Genomic DNA, 18,184 nt, shown 5'->3' with positions numbered 1-18,184 from the left:
TTGCTATTAGGTGTCGAAAACGCACACCTCCGATTTCACACCTCTGTCTCAATACTCGGTGCGATGAGCATTACATGAGCTAGGTTATACTGATCGGGCTTGGGTACAAGTCTTGTTCGCAAGAAGTAAGACCGGAACCTTGCTGGCTCCGTCAATGAAGGTTGTTCTGCAACGCCTTGGAACAATATGAACCACCAGCAGAACCGCATCTCTCGCCTTGGTGCTGGTTCTCGACTCCACCTACCATCGAATGTTATGCGACGCCGAGGAACTCTGCTTCATCGGTTGCGGCTTGGTGTCACGAACACTAAAAGCTACCTACACAAAAATATAATGTGGGACCTACACGCGGCTTGCACTCTTTTTAACCTGGAAAGCAATCCGCATCTCGGAGCAATGCTTATATATCATAGTTACAGGCATACTGATTCACCAAGTTGCGTGTATTTTCCAGTCTGGCAACCATGAGTTGCAATTTATTAATTGAAATTACTTCGGAAACAAAACAACAGAACATCATGGCACAGTCACAGCTTGTACGTCCTAACGCCGACAAATTTTTTCCAATAGAAAACGTTGATGGGATGGAACTTGATTTCAAACTCGGTTGTCACATATCAATCAGTTAGGCCTCATTTAAATGAGATGAACACTGTTATATTTTGATATCCCTTTCTGTTCCATTATTTTTCTGTATTTGTAATGAACGCTTTACGCAATTAATTCTTGGTTTCAAGGTTGGCTCTAAATTTCATTGTTTTTCTTTAGAAAATCAACTCTGGTAAGAGAACTTGACCAAGGTTAACATTGTGAATAAATAAAATGTAGCTTCATGGTGTATTCCCGAAAACAAAAACGACATTCTTTGGCTGCCGTCCGGAACATTCTATTTATTCTTTTTAACTTGAATTCTTTGCCTGCGCCGGAACGAATTGAGCGTACGAACAGAACCCAAGATATTTGCTGGTGATACCCGCACAGGTTATCGCAAAAAAAAAAAATCTTTATTTCGGCAGAGCGCGTTGTAAAGGAACGAAATCAAGGGCTAACTCTCTTGATTTTGAGACGACAAATTAATTTATTTATTTACAGTGCTGCCCGCATTACTGCCAAACCATAGCAGCTCCTAGTTAATAGAATGCCAGTGTAAGTTACTACATAAAAATTCTCCACTAGCGGTAAATATTACCTTAATGCATAATATGTAAACTAAGCCTCGGTGGGTTAGTGCTGTGACGTTCCGAGCGTGTGCTACGAGAGCCCAAATCTTCGGCTGAATCTTCCCTGTGCTGAACCCCGGAGGCATCCCGGCAAAGGACGCAGCTCGTTCCGTCCTACTCCCTTGTCTCCCCTTAAACGGTCCGCGTTCAACGGCGCCGCGTTGACGGAGCCCCCAACGGCGGCAAAGCCACTGAAGGGGTACAATGGTACAAAGACGCCGGTGGGAGGGAAAGCCAGCCCAATTAGGATGCCTGGCCGTACAAGGACACAGGAGAGGCTGACAACCCGACAAGAGAAGAAAGCTGCCGACGGGAGACAAACGACATCCCAACGAGGCAGGTCGGCAGGGGAGGCTGACAACCCGACAAGAGAAGAAAGCTGCCGGCGGGAGACAAACGACATCCCAACGAGGGAGGTCGGGGGTGCCGCAGGCGCCGCCGTGGAAAGGAGGAAGAAGGAAACAATCCAGCCTGGAAGAGAGGAGATCGGGCGTGGCCGGCGGAGCATATATAGCTGGCCAGTGCGGACGAAAGGCACGCTGAGGACGACATCGTTCACGAAAAGGGTCCTTCAGCGCCGAAGCCCGACGGCGCGCAGCTTCTGCCAGCCACCGACGGAGCGCAACTCCGGAGCCCCTCCATCGCCCCCATGAAGGCGTCGCCACGTAAGCTCGGACGCCCCAGCCTCTGATGTACAATGTATAATTATTGAATACATCATTTTGTTTAAACTGAGCCATACGGTGTCTTCTTGCCTCTCCGTCCCGTGTGGACCTGCGCATTATGTGGGGTCGTCACAGTGCTTATGTCACTCTGCTACTGAGCCAAAGACACGGGTTTGATCCAGGCCGCGGTGGTCGAATTTCGATGCAGACGAAATTCTAGAAGCCCGTATTCTGTGCAATGTCAGTGCCCGTTAAAGAACACCAGGAGGTCGAAATTTCCGGAGCCCTTCACTACGGCGTCCCTCATAGCCTCAGTCGCTTTGGGACGTTAAATACCATGAAGCAAACCAAACCAATTGTATGCAAACACAAATACGTGGCAAAAGAAACAAAGAATACAATTCAAAAACCCAATCTTAGACACCAAGAGGTCCGGCTACACAATGCAGAAAACATCATGTGCGTTTCAAAAATTTAGAAGTGGCACTTTTCCAACGAACACCTGGAAGGAACGGCTGCTGCTACCGTGCGTCCAAAAAAAGCCTCCATCCCTGACGGAAATCTGTTCGACGTACGGAACAAAGCAAGCAAAATAAGTGGAGTTGGTTTTCAAGATGCGGCATTATGACAAAGAAACAATGTAGAGGGCCAGTGATTTAATATATTCCAACAGAAAATAGCGAAAAGCATTAGCTGGCCTCCGTGTGGCCTCACGCCTATTTTCAAGCTCGCTACGCACTTCTGGGTCATGGCCCTTTTCTGGCTCTTTTGAGAACGACGGAGTAAGCTCCGTTATGAATCCATTTCATATGAAGTACAATTAAGGCGCAGTAACGTGTGACCAGTCATACTCAGAACGAACGTTCTTGCATTAAGAACAATCATCGTCACAGGCTGACGTTTTTTCTAAGCTTGGCAGGGTTTGTTCACAGTGATTTCATTGCGTGAAGATCAATGCCACCATGTCCAATTTAAGAGCACCATATCGACAAATTCTAGAGCAGCACATTTTTTCACAGTGGAGATTTCAGAGCGCAGTTTTTTTGCAGATTAATCGACCCACGAAAAAAAAAATCCCAGATTCTCGCACAGAACAAGGTTTAAAAGAAATATTTTCGCACTCATCGGAGTGCTAGCCCATTCCCATCAATATGTTCATAACAATGTGTTACAATAATCCCCAATTGCTTCACAATTAAAAGTGATCTCTAAGAAAGATTGACTAGGTGGAGAAATACAGCACAGCTTTGTAGCGACTCCTGTGTCATGAGCTGCTGTGCTCCACTAAAGTGCTCCAAACGACAGAATCTTATCAGCTTTACTCGGCTACTATCTGTCGCATCTGAGCTTCAGGAATCAGATCCCACTCAAGTGATCGCACTAGGAAAATATGATTACTGGCTTCGTGAGGCTCGTGTGTGTTGGAACACCCAACTACCTGCCACGTTGACACTGTGGTGGTAGCTCCAATTTCCAGTGGCAGCACCAGAAAACATCTCTTTTTCAGACAAAACTTGTTCAAGTTTATTTTGTGCATTATTAAGAATGAATTTGAATGAAGAGGAATACATGTTGATATTGTCTCATAATTCATAGTATAGTAATAACGCAACACCATTTACGCCAAATGAGTCTGCATGGTACCTGAAAATTTACTCTCAAAAGCCAAGTTTTTAAACTCATCAATTCTTCTTACTCTTCAATTTCTTCAAGTTCGCAGTCAGGCTGAGTGGTTGTTCATTGAACTTTATACAAGCTGTTCGTTAGGCAATTTCGGGCTGTGAAAGAGAAAGAAAGTAAGATCCTTTAAAGCGTGACCAACACCCTAGATAAGTTTAACTATACTCGGTTTCATACATCATGTGCAACTCTGCCAATGCTGCCGCTCTTGTTTGCGCTGTCTGCATACGCGACCAACACGTAGTGCGTTATTTTGGTGAGTGAAACGTAGTAAATGCTTTGCCTGCAGGCATACTACATGACACACATGTGTTATGAGCTCGATTAAATGGAGTCTTATTGCTGAACGCAGGCTGTCGCTTTCTCGCGCCTCAGAGAAGTCAACCACAGAACAAGCGCGGAGTAACACTTCTGTCTTTAATTTCCCGTGAGGACTACCTCCATACCTTTCACAGCGTTGCACATTATATACGAAGCAGAGCATAGTGACAGAGAAGTCCATGCTCTCTCTTCATGAAACTGGGGCAGAGCTTGTAAATGCTACTTAAATGGGCAGATTTATGTCATAAAGCGGAAGTTATAACCCATTTCATGTATTCACATACTCACAGCTCCTTCGAGAGAAAGTCATCTCGAAAACATTTTATCACACGGGGTTGCGGCATCGTACCGTCTAGAAGCAGGAAACTGAACTTCAACAGAAGGATCTCATTTCGGCAGGCGGCCCCGACAGAAAGCGCAAGAGGAAAAATAAATATTGATAAACTATTTCGTTCTTCCGAACGACGAGAATCGGCTTGCCGCGCAGCTGTCCAGCGAACCTACCCGTCAGTACTGGCTGCTAACCATCCTCGTATGAAACAGCGCAAAGCCACAATTGCTTTCGCCATCCGACATGCATCTCATTCCACGCCGCTGGCTTGGCTACGCATGTATTACCGCTGCGGCTATTCTCGGCATTGTGTTGTGGGTGCCGCTCGCTCATAGTCAATGGCTGCGAGAAGCCTTTTTTGTCCGTCTCTACTCCCTCATCATGCACGTTATGGCTGACGACTTGGTCCCGGTTCGCAAACAGGTGATCTCTTACATGGACGACATGAAATCGTACGACGGCTGCCTTCGCAAGGAAGGCCTGCTTAGGGTGCTGGAGATCGGTGCTGGGTACGGGGCCAACTTGCCCTGCTCGATGTTTTATTTCAGGCTGTAGTTGCACTATATTGAGCAAGTACAGAACTATTCATATAAAATCATTTCCCGTTGGCGAACTGGGGGGCGTTTAAAAGTGGACCAGCGAATTTTTTTGCTGATTTCAGAAAAAAGCAATTTGGCCATTTAAAGCACACTGCCCTTCGACTAAAAAAATGGTTTCACAACATCCTATTAAGAGATACAGTATTGCTGGACTCCTTCATAGCGGGAAAAACAATCACTCATACTGTTCTGCTAAAAGGCTTAATCAGTCCTCATTAATGCCGAACAATGCGCCCATCAGTCCAGTCAAAAAGAACGTCTGGAGCTCCTGAGGAGAAAACTTCACCACCTCCCGGTTGCATATGGCGGCCTAATGCCAGTGAGTAGGGCATATAGTTGCTTCTTTACAGGCATATTCACGACCGATTTTCTCAGAAGGTTATAGACATAAGTCGTTCGAGTTTGCATAAATTTTTTTGACCGTTTGGTTACCTTCTAAAGTAACTAGGATTGGTTTTCGTGTCTAATTTTGAGCTTGTGCGTTTTTTTACGGACAAAATAACTGTCGTGCTATTATTAATATCAATATTGTACAAGAAAAATTAATACTACATAGATATATACAGGATGTAAAGAGGAAGATGCTTAGCAGTCTGAGCAACAGAGCCGATGCGCGGCGCGAGGCGAGAGCATCAACTGGTCTGCGACCGGACCTGTCCTTGCCCGTTCTAACCGGCCTTCCCAATCAGTCATCTACCCCTGCCATTCGCCGTGCTTACTGTCTCAGCCGGCTGCAGCGCCTTGCTCCTGACGAATCCATTCATGTGCCCCTCTACTCTTCTTCGTGATGAATGCCTGGGACGTGTCCAGCCTTTCGCCTCTGTCGTCACTTGGGACCCTTATGAGGATGTCTCCTGCCGCATGCAAGTGTCTTCAATTACTTCTTCCCCACCGTCTCCTGATCCCGCTCCCGAAGCCGTCTTCGCGCGCTCAATCGACGCGAATCTTTCGCCACCGCAGAAGACCCAGCTTGCGGCCCTGCTAGATAAGTTTCGGTCATCGTTTGACTTCTCTCACCACTGCTTGGGCCGCACCTCAGCTGTTACCCATCGGATCGACACTGGCGCCCATTCGCCGTTGCGCCAACGCCCATATCGCGTCTTAGCCACCGAACGCCAGGTTATCGTCGCCCAGGTAAATGACATGCTGCAGAGAGGCGTCATACAACCATCGCACAGTCCTTGGGCTTCCCCCGTCGTCCTTGTCACCAAGAAAGACGGCTCTATCCGCTTTTGCGTTGACTACCGGCGCCTGAACAAAATCACCCGCAAAGACGTCTATCCGCTGCCCCGCATTGATGACGCACTTGACTGCTTGCAGGGAGCTGAATTCTTTTCTTCTTTAGATCTACTTTCCGGTTATTGGCAAGTCCCGATGGCCAACGCTGACCGCTCCAAGACAGCCTTTGTGACGCCTGACAGGCTGTATGAATTCAACGTCATGCCTTTCGGACTATTCAATGCCCCTGCCACTTTTGAGCGGATGATGGACACGATACTACGCGGCCTGAAATGGAAAACATGCTTATGTTACTTGGACGATATCGTTGCTTTCTCCCCAGATTTCCAGACACACCTCGTTCGCCTCGAGCAAGTTTTCAGATGCCTCGCGGCAGCCGGGCTTCAACTCAATTTAAAGAAATGTCGCTTCGCCGCTCGCCAGCTGACTATTTTGGGCCACGTCGTGTCGAAACAGGGTGTCCTTCCTGACCCAGCAAAGCTTCGTGCTGTCTCCGAGTTCCCGAAGCCCTCTACAATGAAGGAACTTCGCAGTTTCATCGGCTTATGTTCTTACTTCCGACGCTTTATCCGGAATTTCGCTTCTATCATCGAGCCTCTGACTGTCCTTCTTCGTGGCAGCGGCGACCTATCAAGCTGGCGTCCTGCCTGTGACGAAGCGTTCATCACGTTGCGCCGTCTACTTATCTCTCCGCCCATACTGCGCCACTTTGACCCTGCATCTCCAACTGAAATCCACACAGATGCCAGTGGCGTTGGTATCGGTGCTGTTCTTGCGCAACGCAAACCGGGGTATGCGGAGTATGTTGTTGCCTACGCGAGCCGCACCCTTACGAAGTCGGAGAAAAACTACTCAGTCACTGAAAAAGAGTGCTTGGCGATCGTTTGGGCGATCGGGAAATTTCGGCCTTACGTATACGGCCGGCCTTTCGAGGTCGCCACTGACCACCATTCCCTATGTTGGCTGTCCTCCCTAAAAGACCCAAATGGCCGCCTCGCCCGATGGGCCTTACGCCTTCAAGAGTACTATATTCGTGCGATCTATCGCTCTGGCAGGAAGCATAACGACGCTGACGCTCTGTCTCGTTCACCTCTAGCCAATGAAAGTGCCTCTCCTCCCGCCATCGACTGCGCCCCCTTCTCATTGGACGATATGCCCAAGGACCCTGGGATCACTTCTCTTGTACGCTATCTTTCAGACCGTTCTGCCGTGTCGCTACCGCGCGCAATCCGCCGTCAGGATGCCCACTTCACTATTCATGATGGGATTTTGTACCACCGAAATTATCTCTCTGATGGCCGAGAGTGTCTCCTAGTGATCCCTGGACATTTACGCTTACGAAATATGCGCAGCCTTTCATAGCGACCCACAAGCTGATCCCGGCGGTGCTTTCAAGACCTACAACCGGCTTCGCCTCCGCTGTTACTGGCGCGGCATGTATAACTACCTTCGAAAATTTGTCCCTTGCTGCCCCGATTGCCAGCGCCGCAAGCCCGGTCATCACCATTCGACCGGCCCTATGCAGCCTTTGCCTTGCCCATCCAGGCCATTTGACCGAGTTGGCATTGACCTGTATGGACCGCTTCCCTACACTGCTGCAGGAAATCGTTGGTCATCGTCGCTGTAGACCACCTGACCCGGTACGCCGAAACAGCCGCCCTCCCAGCTGCTACGGCCCGGGACGTTGCAGCCTTCCTTTTGCGCCATTTCATACTTCGGCACGGAGCCCCGCGTGAACTGTTGAGCGACTGCGGGCGGGCGTTTCTGTCAGACGTCGTTTCATCTCTTCTGCAGCAATGCAACATTACCCGCCGCACCACTACTGCCTATCATCCCCAGACGAACGGCTTGACAGAACGTTTCAATCGAACATTAGGTGACATGTTGTCAATCTACTTGGCGGCAGACCATTCTAACTGGGACGTCATCCTCCCCTTCGTCACAGATGCCTACAACACCGCTACGCAGAGCACTACTGGTTTCTCACCATTCTTCCTTCTATACGGCCGTGAACCATCCTCCCCGCTCGACACTATTATTCCGTTCCACCCTGATCGTCGGATTCCACAACCGTATCTGAAGCCTCCAGACACGCTGAAGAGTGCCGCCAGCTCGCCCGGTCATTCACGTCCGACGACCAAGGGCGGCAGAAATTCCGCTTCGACCACTCCCATGGCACAGACACTTTTCAGCCGCAATCCCTTGTTTGGCTCCGTGTGCCTTCTGCTGCACCAGGTCTCTCTACAAAATTGCTGCCAAACTACCACGGACCCTACAGTGTCCTTGAGCGCACTTCTCCCGTCAATTACGTCGTCGAGCCCGTGACACCATCATCCGATCTCCGACGACGTGGGCGCGAGACCGTCCACATTTCGCGTTTGAAGCCATACTACGACCCCTGCGTCCTGTTGAACCCCTAAATCGGCAGGATGGCTCTTTTTCCCCTGGGGGCAAATGTAAAGATGAAGATGCTTAGCAGTCTGAGCAACAGAGCCGATGCGCGGCGCGAGGCGAGAAGACGACGATCGGCAGCTGAAGCAGCAGAGCCGACGCGCAGCGCGTGGCGAGAGCATCAACTGGTCTGCGACCGGACCTGTCCTTGCCCGCTCTAACCGGCCTTCCCAATCAGTCATCTTTTGGCAATAAAGGCCGTTACAAGGATGTCTAAGCTGACTTGGACTGAAATTGCGTGGTTGTTGTTAGTGTTTATCTAAAGTTGCAGTACGATTTTTTTGCTCGACCTACTTGAATAATTAGCGGAGAAAAATTAATTACGTTTATAAATACCGCGTTCAGGCACCAACAGATAAGTTGTAGAGCTACACAAATACTGTCCAACCCTGGCACTACCAACGAGATTCACTTACTGTGGTCGTCTTTATTCGAAAAAAGAAAAAAACGAAAGCCCACTGATTTTAAAAAATACCACGCGACAGCGCGCTTCAAGCGTCCGAATGGGCCGCAATTACAGCGCCCTCACCCGTGCATTGTAAAAACACCGCACGCGCCGTGCCTTCTCTTCGCTTATGAGAAAAGGCTTCAACCTTTGCTTGGCTCTGACATTACCGGCAGCGGCTGGCGAAGCGCTCCGATAAAGCGCTTCGTCAGCAGCCGCTCGCCGATGTCGCAGAAAAGCACAATTATCCCCGCACGAAAGGAGCGAAGTGGGCGAGGTTTTTCACAAAGTACGAATTGGGGGTGCTTTAATTGCGGCGCATTCGGGCGCATGGAGTGCTCTGTCACGTGGTATTTTTTAAACTCCGCGGGCTTTGGTTTTTTCCCGAATAAAAACGACCATGCTAAGTCTATCTCGTTGGAAGCGCCTGGGTTGGAGAATATTTGTGGAGCTCCATCACTTTCCTATTGAAGCCTGCACGTTTCAAACTATATCTAAAAAGTTAATTAATTTGGCTCGACTAATTATTCAAGTAGGTCGAGCAAAAAAATGGTTCTGTAACGTTAGATAAACCCTAACAGCATCCACGCTCTTTCAGTTCAGAAGAACGCTTAGGTTTTTTTAAAATCTTGGTCATAGTTAACTCGGACAGCCTGTGCATTCCACTGTAAACTTTTTTGCATATATAGCTGGGCAACGTAAACATCCTGCTGGCCGCTGTTTTCCCAGCATGTGGTAAAATGTAAAAAAACATATTTTAAGATACTTCACGATAGAGAGACCAAAATCGTCAAACTTTTGCTTGGTAGATAGTAAATCGAAACATGAAATGCACTGCCAGAAAGGCGTAGCGTATTTCAGGACGGCACATACATACCGGTAGCCACACAAGGGTCTTACGGAGCTTTCCTCATTAGCCACGTTTATTTTCTTAGCTTCTCGTCACGAGCAATAGCCCTCCGTTCTTGTTGTTGCGGTGACTAAAGGAAGAATGGAAAAGAAATCACACGTCCCTGCACACTGGCTCGAGCTGAGCAACAATCACCGCCACGTGCAGACAGAGGGAACCTTGAAAGAAGAGGCGCGCATGCAAAGGCCGCGTCCGCCGAAACGCCCACGCCAGTCTCAAGGAAATATACCCCGGTGCCCTCCCAGCGCGCCGACTTTATATGTCGTTTTTTATGCATGGTGACACCCGCGAGCAGAGCTGGCACGTGCTAAAGAGGCAACGATGCCAGAATGTGCTGCACATAACGCTGGGATATTCGCCGCGGCCGGACGCCCACCAGGCCAAACAACCACAAATCAGAGCTGGTTACTGAGAGAACGCGGGGGGGGGGGGGGGGAACTTTATTTAGCAAGAGAATTTGAGGTCCGCAGGCCTTCTGGGTCTCCGCACGACCCCCACTCATGGTCTAGACGTTCATGTGGTGTTGGTCGATGACGTATGCGCCCCGGCTGATGGCGATCTTCTGCCTGACCATGCCCGTTGCCAGCAGTGAGGTCTCCCATTTCTCCCAGGTTCGGAGAGGAACCAGCCGGGCGGGGTAGGGGACGCCCGGCATGCTAGGAGGATGTGGGTAAAGGTGGCCCTGGGCTGTGAGAATAAGATGCATATGGGGGGTACCGGCATAAATTCAGAAAAATTGCCTGCAGTAGGCAGCGTTCGCATCTGCAGGCGACGCCAGATTGACTGTTACCTGGTAGCGAGGGGAGGGTGGGTGGCGGATATATTAGGCGCTCAGCGCGGGAGTTTGCGGTGGGTTCAACAAACGTGTGCATACGCTCCGTCGAGAAATCCCACACGAGGTCCTCCTGCGCCCGGTTTCTACACCCTCGGACGAAGGTGTCATCGGCCTCGTTGCCCGGATGTCCCGAGTGCACAAGTACCCACATTAGCTCAGCGCGTCGGGAGAGGGTGGGGGGAGAGGGGTAGGAAATGTGCAGCAGGCATTGTGCATGGGGATGAACCCTGCCCCTGGTAAAATTTCGAGTGGCAGTTTTGGAGTCACTGATAATGTACGGGTTCATACCCATACTAATTGTGCAGCGCTGCCGCCCGCGCCTTTCTGCGACCTTGGTCACGGAGCGGGTGCATGTTCCTAGGTAATGATTTGGCATATATTGAAGTGTGAATATCGGTGGTGGGTGTTTTAGTCAGGAATCGTTTCCGGGATAGTGATGCCTAGTTGTCTGAGTATGTCTGGTCCGGCAGCTGTAGCGGGTAGTCAATAAACTGTGCTTGTAAGTGGGCCTCACGAAGTTTTTGTAGGGTGTTGTGCAATTCCAGTTCGAGCACTTTCTCAATTCTAGTCTGTTTTATAATTTAAGTGCTGCATTCGCTGCTTGCGGAAATACACAGCCTATTTTCTGGACCTCACTGGTTGTTAGCCTGAGGTATGGCGTAGCATAAGGAATCCGGTTTAGAGTATAGATAGGCGTGCACTACCCGATGGGTGTCCGCCTCTCTCTGCCCAAGTGCGCGTGCAGTCACTATTTTTACGAGTTGCGTGGTGGTGGTGAAAAACATTTATCATGCAATAAATTTTAACAGAGAGGTGATTGGGGTAGGCCCTATTGGCCCTTTCCCCTAATAATACTAGGTGGAGCCCCTATTCCGGGACCCATTGGCAAGCAACGCCGCCCGCGTCCGATGAACCAAGGCCTTTTGGGTCTTTAGGTCCTGACAGCCGAGCAGGGCCGCCTCCCAGTCCTCTTTGGTGGGGTTGGGGTTGGGGGGGATAGATGGGTTTGATTGACATGCCCAAACCCATGTGGAAGGTGTCAGCCACCTCCCCACAGAACTGACACGTGCCATCAAAGGATGTGTTGAAATGTTTAAGTACCGCCGGGCACAGTACAGTGTTAGTAAGAATTTTGATGGGGAGACGCTCGTCAGCGCGATTCAGTCCCTTACAAGGGGCCGGGTAGCGCCGGTGCTCCTCCTTGTAGTAATCGGTGATGTGTTTGAATGTAAGGGCCAGATTGTCTGATTGGGAGTAAGCTTCCAAGGACAGGGAGATAGCCCGGGGAGAGAGTGCGCGGGCGGCCTGATCGGCCTGATCGTTTCCTTGGAGTCCCTGGTAATCGGGGGCCCAAATCAGGTTACGTGGAGTTGGATCTTCGCATCGGCAGCTATATTCTAGTATGCGCCAGGTAAGCGGGGGAGCCCAGCCCAACTCATAGTTCAGACAGGCCCCTCGCGAGTCGATGATAATGTGTTTCGACTTTGGAGTAGTGAAAGCCAGAGCAATGGCAATATCCTCCGCGTGTGTTGCGCTGTAGGCTTTTAAAGTGAGCCCGTTAACTGTGTTTGTGTTGCGTACGACTGCGGCCGTGTACCACCCCCCGTGATGTGGGCCGGCAACGTCCACGTAATACACATGCTGTTGGTTACCATAGTATCGCGCCAACGCTACCGCGCGCGCCTGGCGACGACCGCTGTGGTCTTCTCTGGACATGTTGCGGGGAAGGGGTCGGACCCGGAGGGTGCGTCTCCAGGGTTCTGGCACTCTCTCCCTTTCCTCAATATGGTAGTCATGTTTGATGTGTAGCAGATCCAAGAGGCGGCGACCGGACGTGGTCTGTGCGTGGTGGCTGCGACGGCCTTTTCAGTCGCTTAATTGTGTCTCCGTTTTTATTGCGAAAGCAATACTGCTTGCACTTTTCTGCCATCGATGGTCGTGGCGCTTCCTTACACAGCGGCGCGTCACGTGACCATGTGACGTCACGACAGACCGAGAGACAGGGCCCCAGCTCGCGCCATCGACGGCAGAGGCACAGCCTTACACGCCGGCTGCGCCGCTGCCGAGAGAGGGCGCTCGCTAGAGCGGGATAAAACGGGGGGGCTGCAGCTGCGCTCCTCTCAATGCGCTATGTCGGATGATGAGTACAAGGCGAGGCTGGAACGTTCTGCTGCGGCCAAGCGACGGCGCCGCGCCGAAGAAACAGACGAAGAAAGGCTAGCTAAACAACGTGCGTATGCAGCAGCCTGGCGAGCACGCCGGTCAACATCGCTTGATGCGGGTGCATCTACAAGTGCAGGGCCAAGTTTAATGAGTGGTGTTTATCTTTCCTCATATCTTCCAACTCTCCTCTATCTGCACGTGGCAGCGGTGGTGGCTCGGCTGGAACCAGTAGGCAGGCCTGTGCACTCTCCTCTTCATCCTTCTCTCAGTCGCAATCAACCAACCGCCGGCGCAGAGCGGCGGTAGACACGGCGGATGCGGGCTGAAGAAACGAATGAAGTTGCTTTCGCTTAGCTTTTTTCCCGCACATATACCTCCTTGACAATCAGCACCGTACCTAGCCAATTCCCCCCACGTTGGTATGTGCCATTTTCATATGGAGAAGAAGAAGAAGAATTTCCGGGCTTAACCAAGCTGAGCCTCTGCCAATTTTTCTTCCATCGTGTTAAAGGTACAGTCCTTGAATGCGGATCGTATAGACCTGGGGTACCTGTCTGCCCTGAATTCGGGTTTCTATGGAGGTTTTGTATGTCAATTGCTTAGGAGGCATGACGAGTAATTCAGAATTTTCTGGCGAGCACGCTGGATCCATTCTTAAGTGGAGTTTAGTAATGGTATCTGCTGCCGTGTGTAGCGTGTCCTCGATTTGACCGTCTCATTCGTATGTTGTCCGGAGTGTGATGTCCTCGGCTTATAAAGTATGACCAAGATGGTGGATTTTCTGTAATTGTGTAGCTAAGGGTTTAAGTGTGATGTTGAACACAACAGAGGAAACCACGGAGCCGTGCGGTGTGCCCACATTGGTAGGTGTGTAGGGGGAGGTGTGGAGATTATCGATGTTACTGGCCGCGCTGATGCAGGGCGTCACAGGACCTGTATTCTCCAATTCGCGGTTACATAAAGACGGCAACTCACGCGCCACTGTCGCCTCGCTTATCAAGTAACGTGGCAGCAAAACATGGAGTGATTAGACAATAAATTAGCTTATTGGTTTTGTCAAGGACGACGTCCAGGGTCAAGTGACATGGCGATCCGAGCGTTGCTGCTGTGGGAATACACTACTCCTGATAGGTGCAAGGAAGGTGTCGTCATAAATAAATTAATTAATTAGTGCGGACAGACAAACAGAAATAAAAATACCATTGTCCTACCTTACCGACACATATTAGTGTGGGCAGTAAAAAAATTATTAATATTTCCCAGCCCGCAAAGGATGAGCGACAAAGAAAAAGGGTAAGGTGGGGCTGTAAGAGGATTTAAAAAAATGGTTGTCGATTTGAGTAGTTATGCTAAATGCGAATCAAGTGCACGAGCACTTCGCTTTTTCTTCAGGTCCAGTGCTTAAATTCAATGTTCATAGATTACAGTTCTTCGATAGCGATAGAAGCGTTTTCTGGCATGCTAGTTGGTGACCGAAGTTCACCAATGGGATAGCAATAATAGGCTAATGTATATATATGAGGTATTGTTCGTTCTCTCCATTTATAGATCCTAGGGAGACTTCCTAGCACTACTAGTGCAGTGGTGCAGTGGTCAAGCGATGCGCCACTGCCCTTCTATGGCAAGTATTGCCATCGGTGGGACTTGGGTTGCTTGCGTTGAGCCGCAACCCAGGTTGCTCCAGGTTGCTCTTCCCGAGCTGCTTCTCATGATTAAATGGGCTGTAGCCTGACACGGTGGGCAGGTATCTGATTATAATATACACATGCCCACCACCCTGTGGGTAGATGAGTAGCATGCCACAAAACCTGCTCAAACAAACACACAACGGCTAAATGCGGGAAATGGCCACTGTACACGCTAGCGTGCTAGAATAAAACACCCCGGCCTTTGCAGCTGGGTATGTCTGGATTAAACCATTAAAAGATTTAATGAAGCGGGATGGCTCCAATAAAGAATTTTACTTTGCAGAAGTACAGGAGGTTTTCTCCTGGAACGGGTCAGCACCTCATCGTATATATTGTGGTTTATACAGGCTTTAGGCGGCAAGAATACATGGAGGGAGTACATAAAGGCTAATAAGAATATAAAGAACAGATTGCAACGATAAGAGCACATAACGAGAATAATGGCATAAATAAATATGTGTGATATATATGATACATATCATATATTTCAGTATACATATCATATATATCATATATCAATTTACATGATACCAGCGGTGGCCTTGAGGTAGAGCATCCGCCTAGCATTCGGGAGGTGCTGGGTTCGATCCCCAGTGCCGCCGAGTACCTACCGGTTTTGCTAGTGGGTACAAGGTTTCCCCCGGCCTGGAGCTTGGCTCTTCTGGGGTGAAATGCTTCAAGAAAGGGTCGTGACCACAAGCTGGGCTTCTACCGCGAGAGGCGGATTTAGGGTTGCTTGACGGCGGTACTTATCTCTGACCCTCAAGGCAACTGTGGACTGAGGCAACTCAGTACCAACTCTCCCAGATTTCCATTTTTCTGTAGTATATGATACACTACATAGGAATAGAATACATAGACATTTTTGGAATGTTTCTGTATTAGCATACTTGCCTAAGTTAAAGATGACATTCACAAGAATATCATTTACAAGAATATATAATGAGAAAAGAATTCCGCGTCGGAGTTCTTGAGCCCAGAGTTGTAGACTACGCTAACGTCAAATTCTTGAAGCCTGTGCTCCACCGAGCGAGGTGGCCGGAAGCGTCTTTCACACTGTCAAGCCAGCGCAACGCGTGATGACCTCTGACAACAATAAGAAGCCTGCCGTAAAAGCACGGTCGGGACTTTTCTGCAGCACACTATGCTACCCCTAGCGATAAGAACTAACTCGTCACGAGTGTGTAATGGTGTGTTTGAATTATTAACCTCTGATAGATTACTGAGTACCATGATTTAGGCCTTGTTTGGGAAAGTCGCCAATGGAAGATATCTCGTTTCACTATGCTCCCTCCTGGCTTCCAGGTGCACTTGGAGCATTCCATCTGCAGTCGTGGCGAAGACATGCACAGTCTTCCGGACGGCCACTTTGATGCAGTTCTCATGACATTCGTGCTGTGCTCCGCCGATGACGGCCGCCTGCTGCTCCAGGAGGTGAAGAGAGTTCTGGCCAAGGTGCGTCTCTCCCACACTCGATAAAGAGTGCACCGGTTTCTTGTCACCTCTGAAACTTGGCACCAGCCTTTGTTCCTCAGTCTCGCAGTGATGGGGACATTTTATAGGCCATGGGTTCCAGAATTACGTTAAAGGCACGTGCATTTGCCGTATGTAGCTCTAAAACAAGATCTGCATTTGCCGTATGCTGCTCTAAAACAACAAATCACTCGTTTGAATGAAATGTTTTTTATTTATATTTCCGTGAAAACTGATGCGAAAGAATTGTTTAACTAAAATAATTTGTATTAAGTGAGAAAAGTGGCACTGGCTGACAGATCTTGTTAGTATAATAACACCTAAGTGTAACGTAATATAATTTCTTATTTATTTATTTATTTATGGCATACTTCAGGCCGTGAGGCCCAAGCAGGAGTGGATACAGAACAGAACACAAATTGAGCAATAATACCGAAGTGGAAGCAGAAAACGAGCAGCGCGAAATGACATGAAAAAGAAAAAGAAACTAACAAAACAAACTAACAATGGTCACTTATCAGGTCAACAGACCGTACACACAGGTCAAGAGACCGTACACACGAAGCTGGTAAGCAGTTCCAGTCACTGATGGTTTGTGGAAAGAAAGTGTGCAGAAATAAGTTAGTCTTTGCAAAGCACAGGGTCAGAGAAATGGGGTGGGAGTGTCGGGTTTGTCTGGTGTTCTGTAGATTAAGATACGGCGAAGAATTAATTCCAAGTTTATGGTTAAATAACAAAAATAAGAATTTCAACCGAAGAAACTTGCGCCGGGACTGAAGGGCTGGTATGGAATTCGACTGCATTAATTCAGAGACGGAAGCAGTTCTATTGTATTGCGAAAACGTGAATCGCACAGCTTTCCTTTGGATCCGCTCAAGTGCTTTTATGTTAGTGAGAGTATACGGGTCCCATACAATGCACGCATATTCCAATTAAGTCCTTATAAAGGTTTCATATGCTAGTCTCTTAACCTGAAGTGGTGAATCTTTTAGTTTATGACGCAACAAGAAAAGTTTTCGTAAGGCAGACGAGCAAGTGTTATAAATGTGAGTGTTCCAGCTTAAGTTGTTTGTTAATGTAATTTAGGTTTGGTTTGGTTTGGTTTATGGGGTTTAACGTCCCAAAGCAACTCAGGTTATGAGAGACGCCCTAGTGAAGGGCACCAGAAATTTCGGCCACCTGCGGTTCTTTAACGTGCACTGACATCGCACAGTACACGGGCCTCTAGAATTTCGCCTTCATCAAAGGCTGAGCACGAGACAAGAGGAAAGCTTGCGCCCATTAAAAACCCCATCGGTCCTCGGTGGCACTAGGGCCGCCGAGGAGTAGGGTGGCACGGCGGCCACTGCCCGCATGCAAGGCGGATGGTCAAATAAGAAGGGGCTACAGGACATATGGTGCCACCCGTCTGCGGGCTTTTTTAACTACTTCAAATATGAGGACGTTTTTTCCTGGTGCTTTTTTCCCGGAACATCTCTTATCCGAATGTTTTTTTCAGGGGACGTTTTTTCCCGAACCCGAGCGCTAACAGAGCTCGAACACGAAAACCAATCTCAGAGTATTTGACCCATGCCTACTGACGGATAAATTTATCTCAGCTACTCTATAGTCTGGGCTTCTTTTGTAGCGGTAAAATCATTTTAACAACCTTGCATTTACCCTCACCAAGGACATCCGGCTCAATGTTGTCGGGAAAAACTCGCTTCCAGGCATACCTGTGCCTCGAGCTTATTACTCAAGCATTGTGTGAATTTCAAGAGGAAAGGCACAGTTACGAACGTACAGATGACAGGCCCACAACGCTGAACGACGCGCATGTAAACTATCTAGTGCCTTGAGTGAGAAGTTTCTTGGTGCACGCTACCATTTATACAGTGTTTATAATAGAAATGAGCAATATATAGAGCACCTGATGCCCCCCAAAGAAACATGCACTAATAGTCAATTATATTTGCTGAAAAAACCGACTGGAATTACCTGACTTAATTGACTTTGATGAAGAAGAAAAAAACAGCGCCGGAAAACGAAACGAGAAAGAACATGGCGGCAAAAACCGCTGCGCTAACTATCAACTTGTTTTAATTCGCCAGAAGAGAAATATATATTTCTAGAAAACATCTAAACAACCAAAAACAAGACCTTATAGCCAACACCGATACAGAAG

The 18,184-nt window shown here is 48.8% G+C and overlaps 1 protein-coding gene across 1 annotated transcript in view; it reads right to left on the bottom strand.

Moving 5' to 3' along the window:
- Positions 1 to 18,184, bottom strand: part of LOC149325465 (uncharacterized) — a 187,465-nt gene that overhangs the window by 135,772 nt on the left and 33,509 nt on the right. The gene's annotated exons all lie outside the window — the stretch shown is intronic.

This window comes from Amblyomma mixtum, chromosome 10, assembly GCF_055824585.1.
Source record: "Amblyomma mixtum isolate Tamu chromosome 10, ASM5582458v1, whole genome shotgun sequence".
Taxonomy (NCBI): Eukaryota; Metazoa; Arthropoda; class Arachnida; order Ixodida; family Ixodidae; genus Amblyomma; species Amblyomma mixtum.
The sequence above is the reverse complement of the archived record's forward strand: the minus strand, read 5'-3'. Positions and strand labels throughout refer to the sequence as shown.